We start from the raw sequence: 18,546 nt of genomic DNA, 5'->3' as shown, positions 1-18,546 counted from the left end.
CTTCACTATCCATCCCTCAGTGATTGGCCAGTGGGGTGTGGGAACTCTGTCAGAGGGACGCGACCTGTCAACCGAACGCAGCAAAGTCCAAACCTCCTTGCGAGGATCCCTGGTGAAAACCATCGGTGGGGTTAGACTCCGCGCCTCTGTTCAGAGTGTCATCAACTCCCCCACCTAGCTGTGTCCTCAGTGCCCAGTAATCTATGAACTGTCCTTACCTCAAGCCTCCCATGTTACAGTTCCCTGACCCTTCCACTGGCTCACTGCTGCCACAGCAGGGGACAACAGATACCCGAGCCCTGACAGCCAGACTAATATCTATATCATGTCCAAATGCCAGCACTAACTTTTAAATACAGTAAGCTGCCAGGTGCCCTCAGAATGGACACAGTAGCGTGCGCCCAGTCATGTAGTATCAGCAGATCTGCTGCACTTCGGCCTTTCACTGGTTAAATAAAAACTCTTAAGTCAGGTTTTAGATTTGCAATGTTTTAACGCCTTTATTGGCATTTCTGTCAAGCCATAAACCACATAGAGAAACAGAGCAGACATACCTGTATATAGAAGTAATGGATTAACTTGTTCAAGCACCATCCATTTCTAGTCCACCGTGCCGGCCCTTCAGGGGTGATGTCATCAGTCAGCCAATAATATGTATATTAGACAAGGATGACCCAACATCAATCAGCGATGTGTATGAAAGGGAGGTGCCTAGGGTATATGTGTGTGTGTCTGTGGTATATGTGTGTGTGTGAGAGGGAGGTGGCTGGGGTATATGTGTGTGTGTGAGAGAGGGAGGGAGGTGGCTGGGGTTTATGTGTGTGAGAGAGAGAGAGGTGGCTGGGGTATGTGTGTGTGTGTGTGTGTGTGTGTGTGTGAGAGAGGGAGGGAGGTGGCTGGGGTATGTGTGTGTGTGTGTGTGTGTGAGAGGGAGGTGGCTGGGGTATATGTGTGTGTGTGTGTGTGTGAGAGGGAGGTGGATGGGATATAGGTCTGTGAGAGGGAGGTGGCTAGGGTTTATGTGTGTGTGTGAGAGGGAGGTGGCTGGGGTATATGTGTGTGTGAGAGGGAGGTGGCTGGGGTATATGGGCGGGATGTTGTAAAATTCGCCGCCCCCCTTCGCCGGACATCGCATTATTAATAACGGCATATGTTGTAACATATGCGATCATTAATGCAAGGGACAGCCCTTGCGATAAGAGCTGTCCCTTGCGATAAGAGCTGTCCCTTGTGATGCGGTGCCGGCACTGGACTTCCGGGTCTGTGACCCGGGAGTCCATCTGCGCATGCGCAGACCCCGGCGCCGGCCGCAGGGCACGCTGGGAGGGATCCGTGACGAATCCCTCAAAAAGCGCTGCGGTAAGAAGCCCATAGGCTTCTGCAGGGAATCGCAGCGCTGTCTCTGCGGAGGGACAGTACAGCATACGGAAATGCGGTAAAACCCCCGATAACGGGGGTTTTACCGCATTTCTGTGATAGAGAATCTCCCCCTATGCGTGTGAGAGGGAGGATGTTGGGATATACTGTATGTGTGTGAGAGGGAGGTGGCTGGGGTATATGTGTGTGAGAGGGAGGTGGCTGGGTTATATGTGTGTGAGAGGGAGGTGGCTGGGGTATATGTGTGTGAGAGGGAGGTGGCTGGGGTATATGTGTGTGAGAGGGAGGTGGCTGGGGTATATGTGTGTGAGAGGGAGGTGGCTGGGGTATATGTGTGTGAGAGGGAGGTGGCTGGGGTATATGTGTGTGAGAGGGAGGTGGCTGGGGTATATGTGTGTGAGAGGGAGGTGGCTGGGGTATATGTTTGTGAGAGGGAGGTGGCTGGGGTATATGTGTGTGAGAGGGAGGTGGCTGGGGTATATGTGTGTGTGAGAGGGAGGTGGCTGGGGTATATGTGTGTGAGAGGGAGGTGGCTGGGGTGTATGTGTGTGAGAGGGAGGTGGCTGGGGTATATGTGTGTGAGAGGGAGGTGGCTGGGGTATATGTGTGTGAGAGGGAGGTGGCTGGGGTATATGTGATGAGAGTGAGGTGGCTGGGGGTATATGTGTGTGAGAGGGAGGTTGATGGGATATACTGTATGTGTGTGAGAGGGAGGTGGCTGGGGCAGGGCTGAGTCAATATGTATGTGTGTATGAGGTGGAGCTGGCATGACAAGTATTTATGTAGAGATGTAGCAGGTGTCATCTAGAGTACAACTAATAGCACCAGCAATCTGTTTACTGTGTGGCGACCTGCACATATTCACACCTGCGGTGCATAGACTTTCTATGGTGCTCTGAGTAATTGCCGCAATTATCATGATTAGCATGTGCAATGCATTGCAGCAACAATGGCGGCTGCCTCAGTAACATGTGTACTGTACAGTATTCTCATTTAATTTATAAAACTGCATATTGACATGTATAACAACACCTTCCCCCACAGTCCAAACTTTGACAATTTTCTTTTTTAAACTGCTTTATGCTTTACGAACCAATTTATACCCCACCTGTAGCTCCACCCACACTTACAACAGCTCCGACCCCCCGGGGGGGGGGGTTGCCTATTTTGTCAGTCTGGAACCCCATTATTTCTGATGGCATCCCTGACTTTGTGTCATACTAATAGGTAGAAATTACCGATCGCGGGCATCGCATGTACCAAAAAATCGCATGCGATGCGACCAACGCGATTACTGCGATTTCCCATAGGGAACAATGTTAAATGTCCCAATTGACCCGATTTTCCATAGGTAACAATGTTAAAAGGCCCACAGAGGCCAAATAGCCACCCTGAAGTGTGAAATGGCCCCCCCAATTGTTAACGCCACCCCACGATCAACGTCAACCCGAAGCGTGGCGAGCGCAGCGAGCCCGCGAGGGGCGGCGGTACTCGTCCTACGACCTTTTCATACCCCCACTATCCACGTCGGCGTGGAGTTGAGAATAGAAAGTGTGGCGAGCGCAGCGAGCCACCGAGCCCGAAGCGTGGCGAGCAGACGCGGACACCTGTGAAGCCCGCGAGAGGACGTGTATACCTGTGAAGGTGTCCGCGTGCCCTCACGGGGCTCGCTGCGCTCGCCACGCTTCGGGCTCGGTGGCTCGCTGCGCTCGCCACACTTTCTATTCTCAACTCCACGCCGACGTGGATAGTGGGGGTATGAAAAGGTCGTAGGACGCGTACCGCCGCCCCTCGCGGGCTCGCTGCGCTCGCCACGCTTTGGGTTGACGTTGATTGGGGGGGATGCGTTAACAATTGGGGGGGCCATTTCACACTTCAGGGTGCCTATTTGGCCTCTGTGGGCCATTTAACATTGTTCCCTATGGAAAATCGGGTCAATTGGGACATTTAACATTGTTCCCTATGGGAAATCGCGGTAATCGCGTCGGTCGCATCGCATGCGATTTTTTGGTCGCATGCAATTCGACCGACACGATTTTTTTTCCTTACGATGCCCAAGATCAAAATCGTGGGCGCCCTTCTAGGTAAAGAGTACCCCCGTTTCTGTCCACATGATGATGTTGTTTCAAAAACAGAATTGAGAGGTAGTTCTAGACTAGAGCGTACATGAAGTCACCAGTGTTTTTCTATCTTTTTGCTTTCCCAGGTGGAAAATATTTATTTTTAAGGACAAAGTAAGTATAGTGTATCTTCTGTATATAATCCACATTGGGTCTAATTCATATATGGTTGGAGTTGCTGTCACTGCTGCTCATGGCCGTATCCAAAGAGGGGTGACGGGTGATCGTCCTGGGACCCCACACTTTCCCCCTGAATTGTGCACGCAGCTGGTACTGTAATAGTAGCACAGCATGATTCCGCTGTGTCTCCACTACACTATTTCCCCACTACACGCACAGCCGCTTCCAGTATCACCTGCCGAGGTGGTGCTGAAGTCACAGTCAGCCTCTTGCGGGATTTCACAGTCACTGCCGCTGCCACTGGGATTTCTGTGATGTCCAGGAGCTGAGCGGGAGGTGGCACCATTTCACTCAGTCTCAGCTCCTTCCTCCACGGCACCGGCAGTGTGTGACTGGCTGGCAGCGGGCTTTCAGTTGTGTGGTGCCGGACATATTAGTTAGTGTGACTTATTCATAAACAAATGCACTATATATTATTTTCCATAAGTTAACGAACTTTAGCTACTTATATTTTGTGAGCTACCTTTCGAAATCTTATGATGTCTGTTCATTTTTGTATATATGTCCTTTAATTTTAACAAATGTTTTAGGATTTCCATTTTCTTCCTGTTTTTGTTAATCCATTAATTAACATAATTAATGCACCAAAGATTTATTGGTGCATACCAAGAACATACTAGTGGTAATTTACTAAGATGTCCATTGTTGCTGCAATGCATTGCACGTGCATGTGATGTTGCTATGGGCAACCAATCAAAAACAGCTACTTATTTATTTAGCACCCTCTAGAACAGGGCTGGGCAACACCGGTCCTCCAGATGTTGATGAACTATACATCCCAGCATGCCTTGCATCAGTTTCAGCATGGCGACATAGCAAAACGAATGCAAAGCATCATTTATAATGTTACTATAAGAGATATAGGGGCCCATTTATCATGTATGGCATTTACAATGCAATCTGGGCAGAATGGTACCGCCCAGGATTGCATTGCAAAATGCGATACTAGCACTGGAATGTATCATCCCACAAGCGCAGGGACAGGTCCGTTCGAGGTGCTGAGCCGGGGGTTCTGTGCATGCGCGGTTATCGCTGCCTCCTCCACCGACCTCGCTGACCGCACTGTCCCAGCGGCAGTGTGATAAGTAGCCCATTGGCTACAATGGGCTATCGCCATCTCAGAATGGCGATAGCCCAGGGATGCGAATCGGAGATTCCTGCTGCGGTCCACCTTTGGTACATTAGGGTGAATATTTGTGGCTTTACCCCCTGAAAACGTGTGTTTTTGGTTTGTCTTTGTGTTACATCTTTGTCAGCCCTGTGATCATAGGCGTGCGCAGCCCATTTTATTAGTGGGTGCACAATTGGAGGGGCATTTCTATCACCGCCTACTGGGTGTGTCTATCACCGCCTACTGGGCGTGTCTATCACCGCCTACTGGGCATCAATGCAAACTAAATTATATTAACCCCTTCCCGACATTTGACGTACATGTACGTCATGGTCGGGAAGTACTTCCCGACATTGGACGTACATGTACGTCATGACTTGTAACTGTCACTGCGTCTATAGACGCGGTGACAGTTAGGAGATGTCTGCTGTCCCTGACAGCAGACATCCCCCCTCGCCGCCCAGGGGGGGCAGGGGTGCCCCCCCCGGTCGGCGATCGCTGTGATTGGCTGTTCAAATCTGAACAGCCAATCTCAGCGTTTCCTGTGTTACCGGCGGCTAAGCCGCTCGGTAACACAGAAAACGGTGGTGATCGGTGCAGCACCGATCACCACCGAGCGGCAGCACCCCCCTCCCACCCACCCGGCACTCACCGGGCAGCTCCCGCAGGTCCCCCGGCAGCAGCAGCAGCACGCCAGGTCCCCCGGCAGCAGCAGCAGCTTGTATCCACAGCGCACGCAGCGCTTCCCCCCTCCCACCCCACCAATGAGTTAAAAAATATAAGGAAGTGAAATATATATATATATATATATGTGTGTATGTGTATATATATATATACACACATATATGTGTGTATATATGTATATATATATATATACACACATATATATATGTATATATATATATATATATATATATATATATACACAGATATATGTGTGTATATATATGTGTGTGTATATATATATATATATATATATATATATATATATATATATACATACATACACACACACACACACACACACATATATATATATATATATATATATATATATATATATATAGAAAGATATTCCCGACATATGACGTATATATACGTCATGGTCGGGAGGTACTTCCCGACCGAAGACGTATATATACGTCATGGTTTTAAACTGTCACCGCGTCTATAGACGCGGTGACAGTTTGGAGATGTCTGCTGTCCCCCTCGCGGCGATCGCTGCGATTGGCTGTTCAAATGTGAACAGCCAATTGCAGCGTTTTCTGTGTTACCGGCGGCTAAGCCGCTCGGTAACACAGTGATCGGTGGTGATCGGTGCTGTTAAGTACAGCACCGATCACCACCGATCGCCAGCCCCCCCCCCTCCCACCCGGCAGCCCCCCTCACTCCCACCCACCCGGCTGCCGCAGCGCCAGCACCCCTCCCACCCCCCCGCCAGCCGCAGCGCCAGCCCCCCTCCCAAAGCTGGTGACCAAAATGGGGTCACTTGTGGGGGGGTTCCACTGTATTGGTGCTTCGGGGGTCTTGCTAATGCGACATAGCACCCACCATTCATTCCACCACCAAAAATCACTCCTTCCCTTCTGAGTCCTGCCATGCACCCAACTGGTATTTTTTGGTCACATGTGAGGCATTGCCGTACTCGGGAGAAATTGGGGCACAGATTTTGGGGTGCTTTGTATCCTTCATTCCTTGTGAAAATGAAAAATTTTGAGCCAGAACTGCATTTTTCTGTAAAAAATTACATTTTTTTACACAAATATGCAGATCTGGCTCAAAATTTTTCATTTTCACAAGGAATGAAGGATACAAAGCACCCCAAAATCTGTGCCCCAATTTCTCCCGAGTACGGCAATGCCTCACATGTGACCAAAAAATACCAGTTGGGTGCATGGCAGGACTCAGAAGGGAAGGAGTGATTTTTGGATTTTGCAGCACAGATTTTGGTGGAATGAATGGTGGGTGCTATGTTGCACCAATACAGTGGAACCCCCCCACAAGTCACCCCATTTTGCAAACTACACCCTTCAGGGAATTCATCAAGGGGTATAGTGTACATTGCAAACCCCCAGGGGTTTCACCAATTTTGATACAACTGAGCTGTGAAAATGAAAATTTTTTTTTTTTTATTTTCACTGCCCAGTTGTACCACAATTGGTGAAACCCCTGGGGGTTTGAAATGTACACTATACCCCTAGATGAATTCCCTGAAGGGTGTAGTTTGCAAAATGGGGTCACTTGTGGGGGGGTTCCTAACTTTTAGCATCTTATGGTGCCTAGAAACCTACATGGTGCCTAAAAAATAATCTCATAAAAAGGAGGCTCCAAAATCAAGTAGGTGCTCCTTCTATTATGAAGCCTGTGGTTTGGTCACCGTGCACACTAGGGCCACATATAGGATATTTATGAAAACCAAAGAATTGGGGGAATCAATTTTTAGTCACATTTCTCTAGTAAAATCTACTGTATTCGTTAGAAAAATGTATTAAAATTGAAACTCTGCAAAAAAAATGAAATTTTGAAATTTCACCTACACTTTGTTTTAATTCCTGTGAAACACCTAAAGGGTTAACAAACTTCCAAAATGCTGTTTTGAATACTGTGAGGGGTGCAGTTTTTGAAATGGCATCATTTATGGGGGTGTCTCACATACAAGTCCCTCAAAGTCACATCAGAACTGAACTGGTCCCTAAAAAAATCAGTGTTTGAAATTTTCTTGAAAATTTGAGAATTTGCTATTCATATTGTAAGCCTCCTAGTGTCCAAAAAAATTAAAAGGAAGTTGAAATAATGATGGAAATATAAAGTAGACATATGGTCTATGTTAGTTATTAACTATTTTGAGTGGTATGATTATTTGTCTCACAAGCAGAAAATTTAACATTTTGCAAATCGCTAAATTTTCCATTTTTTCACGACATTTTGGTATTTTTCACAAAAAAACACAGACTGTATCGACCCAAATTTACCACTAATTTGAAGTACAATGTGTCACGAAAAAACAATCTCAAAATCACTGGGATAAGTAAAAGCAAAAAAAAGTTATCCCCACTTAAGTGAGAGATGTCAGATTTGAAAAAAATGGCTCTGTCAGGAACGCCAAAACTAGCTCTGTCAGGAAGGGGTTAAATACAGTGTTGGCGTGAGTGGCCTCATTTATTGCAATATTATATATATACACACATACATGCATACATACATACAAGCACGGCGAGAATATACAAACTTCACACAGTTTGAACCATGCTTGGAATAGAAAAGAAATACACATAATTTCTAAGTGTGTAACAGTAATCCTAACCCACACCCAGAGTACCCTCCTTGTTGTGCTGAAGCCTATGGGAAATGGGTTGTACAGACAGTAATAAATGTAATGGCCTCTAGCAGTAGCAGGGGAAAAAATACACTTTCCCATTAACCAGGAATTTAAAATGAAAACTGACAATTTCTAAGATCACCAATGATACTTATTTGCACAGCAGTGTAGTGATTAATGATGCCCATACATGGTGTGATACTGCTTTTGCTCCCGTGCATCGCAAACCACAAAAAGAATGTGCAGCACATACTTTTTGTACTAGATCGCTTCGCACCTAGTACAAAACGCATTCTGTTGTAGTGTATCACATGTGTTTTGAACTAGATGCATTCTAGTTCAAAACGCACAGAGGATATCGCTCAGTGTATGGGCACCACACATTTAGTGCCTCCAAGGGAATGTTATACCTAGAAATGTGCATGTAACTTTAATCATCACAATTCAATTTTTTTTTTTTTTTACAGTGTCTTATATAGCGCAGAAGATTCCGTTATATATTTTTTTACCCTTGGCCCTCTCTCAGAGACTGCTGCAGCAGCTCCTACTTACCACAGCAGTAAACTCTATGTGCATGTCAGTGGGGCATACCACTTCACATTAGGTGCACGCCAGTGGTGCCTCTAGCCCCACTGGTATACCACTTTACATTAGGTGCGCGCCAGTGGTGCCTCCACTACCTTTAGGGCCCCCCCTCCTGTCGCCTCCCCCCCACCCCCTCCGGCGATCATACCCGGAGCTCCCCTGCCGCCAGTTGCCATTCACTGTGATGTAGGCGGCAGGCTCGGACATGGTCGGCGCGGCTCGGGGGGACTCAGGAGAGTTCAGGCACCTGAGTCCTCCCGAGCCACCGCGAAACATCCCCGAGCCTGCCACCTGTGTGATAACTGACAGGCGGCAGGGGGAAGCGGCGGCAGGGGAGCTAGCGCCGGTGTACTAACCCCAAAGGAGAGGTGTGGAGGAGTGGAGCGGAGATGAGGGGGGGGGGGGGGCTCGGGTTCCAAATATCTGTGGTGGGTTTTGCTGGGGCAGGACAAACCTGCCCTAGTAGGTTTGTCCTGCCCCAGCAAAACCCACCACTCAAGGGGTTAATTGCTAATTTTTTTCCTGTGAATAAATACCTTATCTAGTTTGCTTCCTCCTAGGAGGAACACTGCAGGCTCCTGCTCATCGTGGATATCATTCACTGCCTCTGCCAGGGTGCGTGCTGCTGGGCTGGCTCTCTGAGGCAGCAGGAGGAGGAGAGCAGAGCTTGGGCAGGAGGACAGAAGCGCGGCCAGGAGAACAGGAGCACTGCCAGGAGGACGGGTGTGCGCTGTGACGTCACCACGTCACGCTAGCTTGTGTTCTCTATAGAGGCGGGCCGGGGGCTAACTTGAATGAAGCAGCCCACACACAGCCCAGCCAGCGCTTCCTATTCACCCGGCCGCAGTGTTATGTTTGCACTGCGGGCTGGAGATCGGCGGCGGTGACAGGCAAGGGCTGACCTGACCGTCGCCGGCTAACGGTGCTGATGCATTTTGCGTGCAATCGCATGGGGGGTGCCGGCGGGCATTAGGAGGTGCCTGTGCACCCCCGGCACCCCCCGTGCGCACGCCTATGCCTGTGATGTAACACAAAGAGCATCTTTGTATATATTCATCACACATTGCAAAGAGGACAGCAGTGCGTTGTCATATCCAAGGGCAATGCAAAACAACAAATTTGTCAGAAATATAAAAAAATTACATTTAGTAAAAAGTGCAAGTCACATCTAGTACAGTAAATGAAAGCTATTTTGAAGGTAAAATTCTCATTGAAAGACATTCTAATGCCCCTTTCAAACCGCACTAAAAAACTGTGTTTTGCTGATTTTTTTACCATTTTAAACCAGTAAACTGTGCAGTCTGAAAGGTCCATAGTGAATTTACCGTTTTAAAATAACTGGTATTTTAAAACGGTGAAAAAGCAGGGTCCTTCCCGTTTCAGACCCGTTTTTCCTGTCTGAAACGGTACCAAGGCAGCAGTGAGCACTACTGGTCCCGCTGGAACCAGTGCAGTGCATATTTAATGAGCGGGACCACTCATTACATATGTGCATATTTAATGAGCCGCTCATTACATACCGTCCAGCTCGTTAAATATGCACTGCGCTGGTCCGCTCAGAGCGGGACCAGTTGATGCTCAGACCCTTTACCTTTACTGGCTGATTATTTCTCAGCCACGCGTGACACCCACTGAATCACCCATTACATAGTCCTACATTCCTTGTACAATTGAGTTCTTCTGCTGCTTTCACACCGCAAACCTGCTATAGACCCGGTATTTACATGCGTTGTGAAAGGGGTTTAACTTGCTCTGACCCGCTCTAACAAACGTTTGAAATACCTGGTCTAAGCAGGTGTGAAAGCAGCAATAGTCACCTACATGTTAGAGATGAGATCATTTGCCAAGTTGGCACATTCTGCTTTTTTAGGGATAGAGAACAGGGACTTGCCTTTAGTGGTCTTCTACAGACAAGTAGACAACATAGTGTATTTTGTTACATTAAAAAGTACCTTTTCTTCCTCAAGTGTTTTAAACATATTTTATTTTTGTCTGGTGGGACAGAAAATTGTCTCATCTCAACAAAAAAAAAACAATGACAAGGCACTGTGAGTTCTGTCATCTCTACACACACAGTAGTTACTACATTGTCAAAAGATATAGGACTCTCATAAATTCCAATTGTGCTATTTTAGGGGAAATTAAAGTATAAAGCTGGGTCCACATCTATACAGACGTCGGATTGGTCTATACTATAAAACTATAAAAACTATAAATAATATTGCATCCCCCACCCCCACCTGAAAAAGTTTTAGGTAATTGCCATTTTCAGGCTACTCCTCCCTCCATTTCTGCTGGGGTCTGAACCCAATAAAAATGTGCTTATGTTCTTCCCAAAAATGTCTGCCGCCTCCGCTAGCACCCATAATAACTGTCTCCTCTAAGATGGTGGCCATTTTGGGAGGCACATTTTCAATGGGAGGCAGATACGACAGACCCCAGTGGTGGCAGACAAAAGCCAAAGTGGGGGGGGACTAGGAGCCTGTACCAGGCAGTGGTAGCAATAGTTGACATAGAACCCCGGGACCCACAAGCCACCCATTACCTACAAGCCACCACAGGGTCTGCGGGGGCTATTGTTACACCACTGTGCTGCCCCCACCCTTAACGAGGGTCATGGCTGGGTACACACGTCTCGGCTGATCAGGAGTTTACCATTTGAATATATTAGTTGTTCCTTAATTATTTTATATATAATTAATACATTTTTTTGTCATTGTCTCGTATGTTTGTCATTTGTCTCTTTTATGTGCTATTTGGTTTTATTCTACTTTTGTTTAAATTAAACTCTATAGGAAAAATTGACAGCTCAGCGCCTCTTATTCATTAAGGGTTTTCCCATGGAAACAGTACAGGTTGGTCTGATTGCAGCTTCAGACGCATATGAGATACAATGTAGGCGATGATATGGGCTGAGAGTTGTACTACTGATTACTCAATTCACCCATTTAGCCTTATTATGATCTCATAGAAATGTACAAATATTCAACAGGTACATCAATCACTTCAAGAATAATAAAAGTATTAGTTGGAATATACAGTATGTCAAATAAAAAATATGAGATATATCCATGTCATGCCATATCAAGTCTTTATATTATTATTATTATTATTATTATTATTATTATTATTATTTATCCGTTCTTAATATGGAGTCACAAGGGATCCGCAAAACACCCAATTACAGAGTACATAAATGAATAAGCAAAGCAGTGGCTAGAAATAGGCTAATACACAAGTAAATGATAAATATTTATAGTGTTCATTTTAGCACCTGCCATCTTTGAAAACCCATGCAGTTCCTCTTCCCTGCCTGGGGTGTCGCTGTCTGCTGTGGTGTTTGCATATCAGTGCTGATATACAGACCACACTGTGCTAGAAGCACTACAGCAGACAGCGACACCCTAGGCAGGGAAGAGGAACTGCATGGGTTTTCAAAGATGGCGGGTGCTAGAAGGAACACTATATGTATGTCATATATATTCATATTAATGGTGCATGGGTATATTACAGACACTGAGCCTTGGTGGTTCTGGTCCAGGTTGTGGCCTTTTCCCCCTGTAACACTATTTGGATCCCAACTATATAGAAGGCAAATAGATGTTTGAATGCTTCTCCTCCTGCATCCCAATGCCCATGGCAACGTACAACAATAAGCCATAAAGGTGGCCATTCACTACTGTGAGAAGTTGCAGCAGTGTATGTCTAGCCTATCCCCCTTGAGCTGCCCCGGGACCTTCTCGGGTGGCAGGATCGCATACCATACATCACACGCACAGCTTGTCTGACCTCTGACTCCGATCCGATGCGCACTGGACCTTGCATCGAATTGGATGGCAAACACATCGGATTTGGACACTCCGCCCAAAACGTTGAAATCGGTGCAAAGTGTCCAAACCTTAAGAAGCAAAAAAACAAACACTACAATAATAGCACTTACAAATGACAGTTACAAGGGATAGAATAGGGCTAGTAACTTTAGAGAAAATGTGTGTATTATAGGAATGGTTAAAGCTCGGAAGAGTGGAAGATAGTTAGATTTGATGAAGGAGTGTGTACCAGAAGATAGGGGCCCAGAAGGAGGAACCTTGCCGGAAGTGACCAGAGGTGAGGCAGCAGTCAGAGCATAGTGTGTGCGGACATGGAGGACAGAAGAGAGGCTGGCGGTTCAGTTCTTTACAACGTCTTTCCACCTTAATGTATCTCAGCTCATTTTTCATCCCACCCCCCTTAGAGGTGAGTAGGACAATGAAAGATTCATTACTACATAAGCGATAATGTGTGCAGTTGGCACATCCCAGAGTATTATACTTTCCCCTTTAAAGCAGCATGAGGTATGTCCGATAGTTAGAATTCTACACGCTTACCTATTGTATAGGCGGACTAAAGATCGCAATATTTCATATCGTTTCTCAACAGCTTACATACAGCAGACTGACGGCGATGACTTGCATGCCTCTGTGTGAAAGTAAAACTACATTTGTGAACAAACTCTTTGTAGGCCTTGAAATTCTCTATCAGCAGGGAAATGAATAGGATGTCTGTTAAAAGTGTGTCAGACATGTAAGGGTTCCTGACTGTCTGTACATGACTTCTATAGAATAGAATGTTAGAATGTTCTGGCATGGAGCTCCGAATTTACCATATGTGGCCCACACCACCAAGTGTGCAAAATAAAATACATTTGTTCTTCCTCTGTGTGGGAAGTAGATGTGTTTCACAGTATCATGGATATAAACGTGCACATTGCTGCAGGGGGTTAGGTGACTAGACATTGATGCGGAAATCCTATAGACAGAATATTTTCTAATGGTTACTGCATGCCGCCCAACTTTCGCCTGTTTAAAATAAGGAGTAGCTAGGCGTGTCCGACCCGAAAAGGGGGCGAAGCTATACTGTAAGCGTGTGTGGTCTTGTGTGAAGGGGATGCAGGGCCGGCTCTACCACTAGGCAGCTTTAGGCAGCTGCCTAGGGCGCCAGGATCTAGGGGGGCGCCACCAAGTCTGCCTATCAAAAAATAAAGGATGTCTGTGAGGATCCTTGTTGTACTTAATGCAAGCGGTTGCTGTGGAACCTGTACGACCTCACCTCCATACTTTCTCTTGAGGCATACTTCCCTATTTTGCTTCCCTCTCTTCCTGTACTCTGTTGTGTGTGGCAAAGGGGAGGGTGCTGGGGGCCTCCAGAGAAAGCAAGAGTCTTGCCCACCTACCTGGGGGGCTGGGAGGACCACTCAATTTTGGAAGGCTTCCTGCTATTCCAGAATGTTAAGTATGCATGAAGGGGTTGGAACATGGTTATTGGTGGCAGTATGGGAAGGGGGGGGGGGGGGGGGCGGTAGTAGGTTGAAGTTTGCTGAGAAGCCTTCCACCGGCCCTGAGGGGATGGGGGCCTATCTCAGCAACCCACCAATTTCGTCACTTTGTGTGCATTCCCATAACTCCCCAAGCAGCTGGGCAGTCCCCGACACTCTCCCTGCATTGAAGAGATGCCGTGAACATGTAGGGCAACTAGAGCAGTGGTACTTGAACTGTGGGTCCTGACCCCAAAGTGGTTCCCTAAAATCTCAGTATGGGGTTGTGACTCCATGTTGCTGACTTTCAGCTATTGACTCATCTGACCTCTCAGCCAGTGATCCAAGGAGTCTGAAAAATCTGTTGAATTGTCTGTTACTTCAGATTTCTTAGATCACTGGATGAGAGATCTGAGGAGTCATCAAGCAACACCGCCAACAGTGTTAAGCCTCGCCTGTCCTGCCCAGCAGCCGGTGCTGGCGCAACTGCAATAAGTACGTTTCACTGCTGGATCCCTCCAGATCACTTGGTATGTTTTGTGCCTCTGCAATGCTATTGTCATGTCTGCTAACCACAAATGTGGCGGCCATTCTGCGGTAACTTTCTGGAGTCCTGTAACCATATTTTGTTTCTGACTGGATCCCAGAGCAAAATAGTTTGAGAACCCCTGGACTACAGCAAATGGCTGCCAGACTAAACCTGGCCATACACTTGTCTGATTTTGCTTGATTTCATCTGATTTCCAGGCATTGGGCCAATAAATTGGATAAAAACTGTCAGATCGGATGTGTTTAAGCTCTGGACCTATGCGCGGTCCTATGCAAATCGGATCGGAGCCCGTGGATTGATAGTGCTGCAATAAGGATCTATCGAGGCCGGAGCCATGGCTGGGATCACATGCAATAGTTTGCATCAGTTGCGCATGGGATGACCGCGCATTGGATCGGAGCATAAACACATCCGATATATCGCATGTGACACTGCTGCTCAGGAAGCTGCCGGGTGATTCAAGGGGGTCAACTGCGACTTCTCTCCCTCGGAAGAAGTCGCAGTAATGTATGAAGATCTTAATATTGGTTGTTTTGCAAACACAAGTTTACTGTTGTTGTTTTTGTGATATTAAGGCAAAAACCAACAACAGACAACACATCAATTGAAGACAAATGTTATCTACATAACTATAATTGAATGATGTTTGTGTGTGTGTGTGTGTGTGTGTGTGTGTGTGTGTCGATGTTCCACAATAACTCTCAAATGCTTTAACTAATCGTCTTCAAACTTTGCACACCACCTTATCATCTAAAGGGACAATCTAAGTTCTTAAGTTGTGTACACACGGGGGCGATTTCAGCACCTATCGCTCACAATATGATCGTTGAGCGACCATATTGCCAGTGATTTCATGTGCTGTGGGAGATAAATTGCTGGGAGCGTGCTCCCGCGCTGGTCGTTGGTCGCAGGAGCATGCTCCTCCGATTATGGCTAAAAATTGCTGGTCGCTGGTGCACAATCCACTGAGCACCAGAGACCAGCGATTTCTAGTCAAAATGAGGTAAAGACAGAGGGGGGGATTCTCTAAAACTCTCCGCCCCCCATCGCAATCATAATTATCGCATATGTTCTAACATATGCGATAATTATAGCAAAGGACAGCTCTTGCGTTAAGAGCTGTCCTTTGCGGTGAGAGTCGCCGGGTCCCAGCAGGTTCCGGCGGCTCCCCCCTCCCTCCCACACCCAGCGCTGCTGCTGCTGCACCGCGCTCTCCTCCTCCCTGCACCCGGAAGAGGATCAGTGCAGGGAGGAGGTCACAGGTTCGGGCAGCACAGCTCTGTGCTGCCTGGATACAGGTGAGGGGGCGATGCGGGGTGGCGGCGGTGGGTTTGTGTTAGAAGCCCATTGGCTTCTATGGGGCATCGCCAGATTTTTCTGGCGATGCCCCCCACCGCGGTAACCCGGCAGGGGATGATTAGAGCATCCCGAAATGCGGTAAAAACCCTGATAACAGGGTTTTTACCGCATTTTTACCTTAGGGAATCTCCCCCAGAATGAGACAGAATAGCTTGCACTTTTCAGCCAAAATCGCTGGTCTCTAATGAAAACAGTACACCGAGCAATATATTGCTGAGAGATATTAAGCAGTACACCGAGCAATATATTTTAAGCCAAAATCACTCAGCGACCAAATCGCACTGTGTGTACACAGCTGAAGATGGGTTAGAACTTTCTGTTGTTTTCATGCATTGTGATATGTCGTTGGGAAAGCTTGTGACTTTCTGAATACAACCAGGACCACCAAAAACACAACCGGGCCCGGATAAAAAGGGGCGTGGTCAGCTGGATGGGTGTGGTTAATGGGAGGGGTGTGGTCACACACCTGTAAAAAATTTGCAGGGAGTGCGGGCTGACAGGCTGCTGCTGCAGCTTCCTCTCTCCCCCATTCAGCACACAGCCTTGAGCAGTGTGTGCTGAGCAGGGGAGAGAGGCTGTGCTGCTGCGGCAGCACCTGCTTTCTACTCTCACTACCCAGTTTCTACAGCGGGGGAGGAGGTCGTGGGACCCGGGCCCCTTCAACAGACCCGGGCCCGGGCAAAACGTACCCTCCTCACCGCCCTTTCGACAGCACTGAATACAACACAATAAACAGACTCCCTTAAGTGGACCCTCAACCCCTTGAATGGTGGATTTTCCCTACCAGGGCAAGTTTGTCCTGCCCCAGAAATAGTCACCAGAGAAGGGGCAGCTGCTGCTGGCTTCGGCTGGTTGTGGCCACTTGGAGAAGTTCGGGGCTGCTTGGGGGGGGGGGGGGGGGGGGAGCACGGGGCGCTCAGGTATTCGTGCGCACAGTCAATCATCTGTTCTGGCATTCCTGTGTTTGGCGCCCCGAACACATGAACGGCCGTGCGTTACCAAACCTCCCTGATCCTCCACGGGCCGTAAAAATTAGTTTCCCTAATAATTGCTTGTATATTAAAAAACATATATATATATATATTGACTAACCAGCATCTAGCAGGTGTGAACTATGAAATCAACACCTACTGTATGTTACATAACTACTATATAATGGGTTTAAAAAAAAACCTTAAAAGGTTTGGTGTTTTTTCTTTCTTACTTCCTGTATTCTTCTATTTACCATAAGTCATGTGATCTAACCACATCAGACAAACACCAGAATAACTTCTAGATTACAATTGATTGCAAACAACTGGTATTCTTTAGCTACATTTTTTTTAATTGAAACAAAAATAATGGGCCGGGCGTAATGGGGTGCAAGTCCGGGGGCTGTGTCGGATGCTGGACAAACTAGGATTTTTTTTTAAAGGGGCAATCCTATACAAGGCAAAACTGTGCCTTGTAAATGACTGCCCCTTTTAAAAAAGCTACAGTATATGTTAAACCAGCATCCCGCACTGCTGCTGGACTCGCACCTCATTACGCCCGGGGCAATAGCAGGGTTACAGTAACATAACAAGTAATTTGTTTTCATTCCTACTTCTTTATCCTTTGTCATGTTGTATCATACAGTGCTTGCCTACTTTATGATTGCTCCCTCTGGGAGAGAGCAGCTAGGCCGCACAAGAGGGGGTTGTGAAGGATGAGGCCCGGAGGCGGGGCTACAATGACATGATTCAACATCATTGTAAAGTAAGGGGGGGGGGCTTGATATGGGAGGCTTGCCCATTTTTCACAGTGTTTGGGAGTGCCAATCTATTTTCGGGAGTCACCTGGCCAATCTGGTAGCGTAAACATGTATGAATTGTATTAGCTGATTTATACCTCTGTTGTTAAAGGCCTGAAAATGCTAGTAATTACTTACTGATTTGTGATGCTTGCAGGGCTGTTTGGCAAAAAGGGGACGAGACCTCATGGGAGTCCCGGATATGCTGGTTTTCCCCACTGACTGTCTATTTTCTGTGCTGGCTCCTACACTGTGATAGGCGTCCTGCACATGTATCAGTGTAGCACCCACTTCCTGTCACTGAGGTCACCCCATCATGGTGCCACCTCTCGATGTGCAGATCTGCCATCAAAAATTGTGGGGCCTGGAACGTGCACGCAGCTTTCCAGGTATTGTCAGAAATAGACTAGGGCGAAAAACCCAATAAAAACAATTAATAAAAAAAAAAAATAGACTAGGGCGGGCACAATGGGAGAATGGGGCACCCATGGCATCCAAGAAGGAGGGACCACCACAAAAAAATACACCGTTTCTCCTCTCATGGGCTCCCACTACTTGCATACTCTCTCCTGCATAGTGTTTCTCACTTATGGGGCCCTTGAGCAGTACTCACACACTGACTCATTTATGGGGCCCTTGAGCAGTACTCACACACTGACTCACTTACTTCACTACCTGATGTACTCCTCCATGCCCCTCTCTTGCCATCCGCTGTCTCCTTCTCCCTGGCAGGCTTCATCAGCATTGTATTACAGGGGGTGGGGCCACAATGATGTGATGGTGATGCCAGGCCCCAGGTCAACCCACTGTCCCACCAGGACATGCCCCCTAGGTGCCTACCATTCTGCCCCCTCCTGGGGGAATTAAGCAAGTATGGGTAA

The 18,546-nt window shown here is 47.2% G+C and overlaps 1 protein-coding gene and 1 long non-coding RNA gene across 4 annotated transcripts in view; one reads left to right on the top strand and one right to left on the bottom strand.

The window, feature by feature from the left end:
• CCND2 (cyclin D2) overlaps positions 1-18,546 on the top strand; it is a 565,323-nt gene that overhangs the window by 429,907 nt on the left and 116,870 nt on the right. The gene's annotated exons all lie outside the window — the stretch shown is intronic.
• LOC146072291 (uncharacterized) overlaps positions 1-18,546 on the bottom strand; it is a 64,352-nt gene that overhangs the window by 22,993 nt on the left and 22,813 nt on the right. Inside the window, exon 1 of one of the 3 annotated variants that reach the window (XR_014473034.1) lies at positions 13,060-13,132. The exons of the other annotated variants lie outside the window; for them this stretch is intronic. This is a non-coding gene — a long non-coding RNA (uncharacterized LOC146072291). Of the gene's footprint in view, positions 1-13,059; positions 13,133-18,546 lie in introns of those variants that run through there. 3 annotated transcript variants of the gene reach the window in all.

Source organism: Crinia signifera, chromosome 4 (assembly GCF_055691185.1).
Source record: "Crinia signifera chromosome 4, ASM5569118v1, whole genome shotgun sequence".
Taxonomy (NCBI): domain Eukaryota; kingdom Metazoa; phylum Chordata; class Amphibia; order Anura; family Myobatrachidae; genus Crinia; species Crinia signifera.
This window is presented reverse-complemented; position numbering and strand designations above follow the sequence as displayed.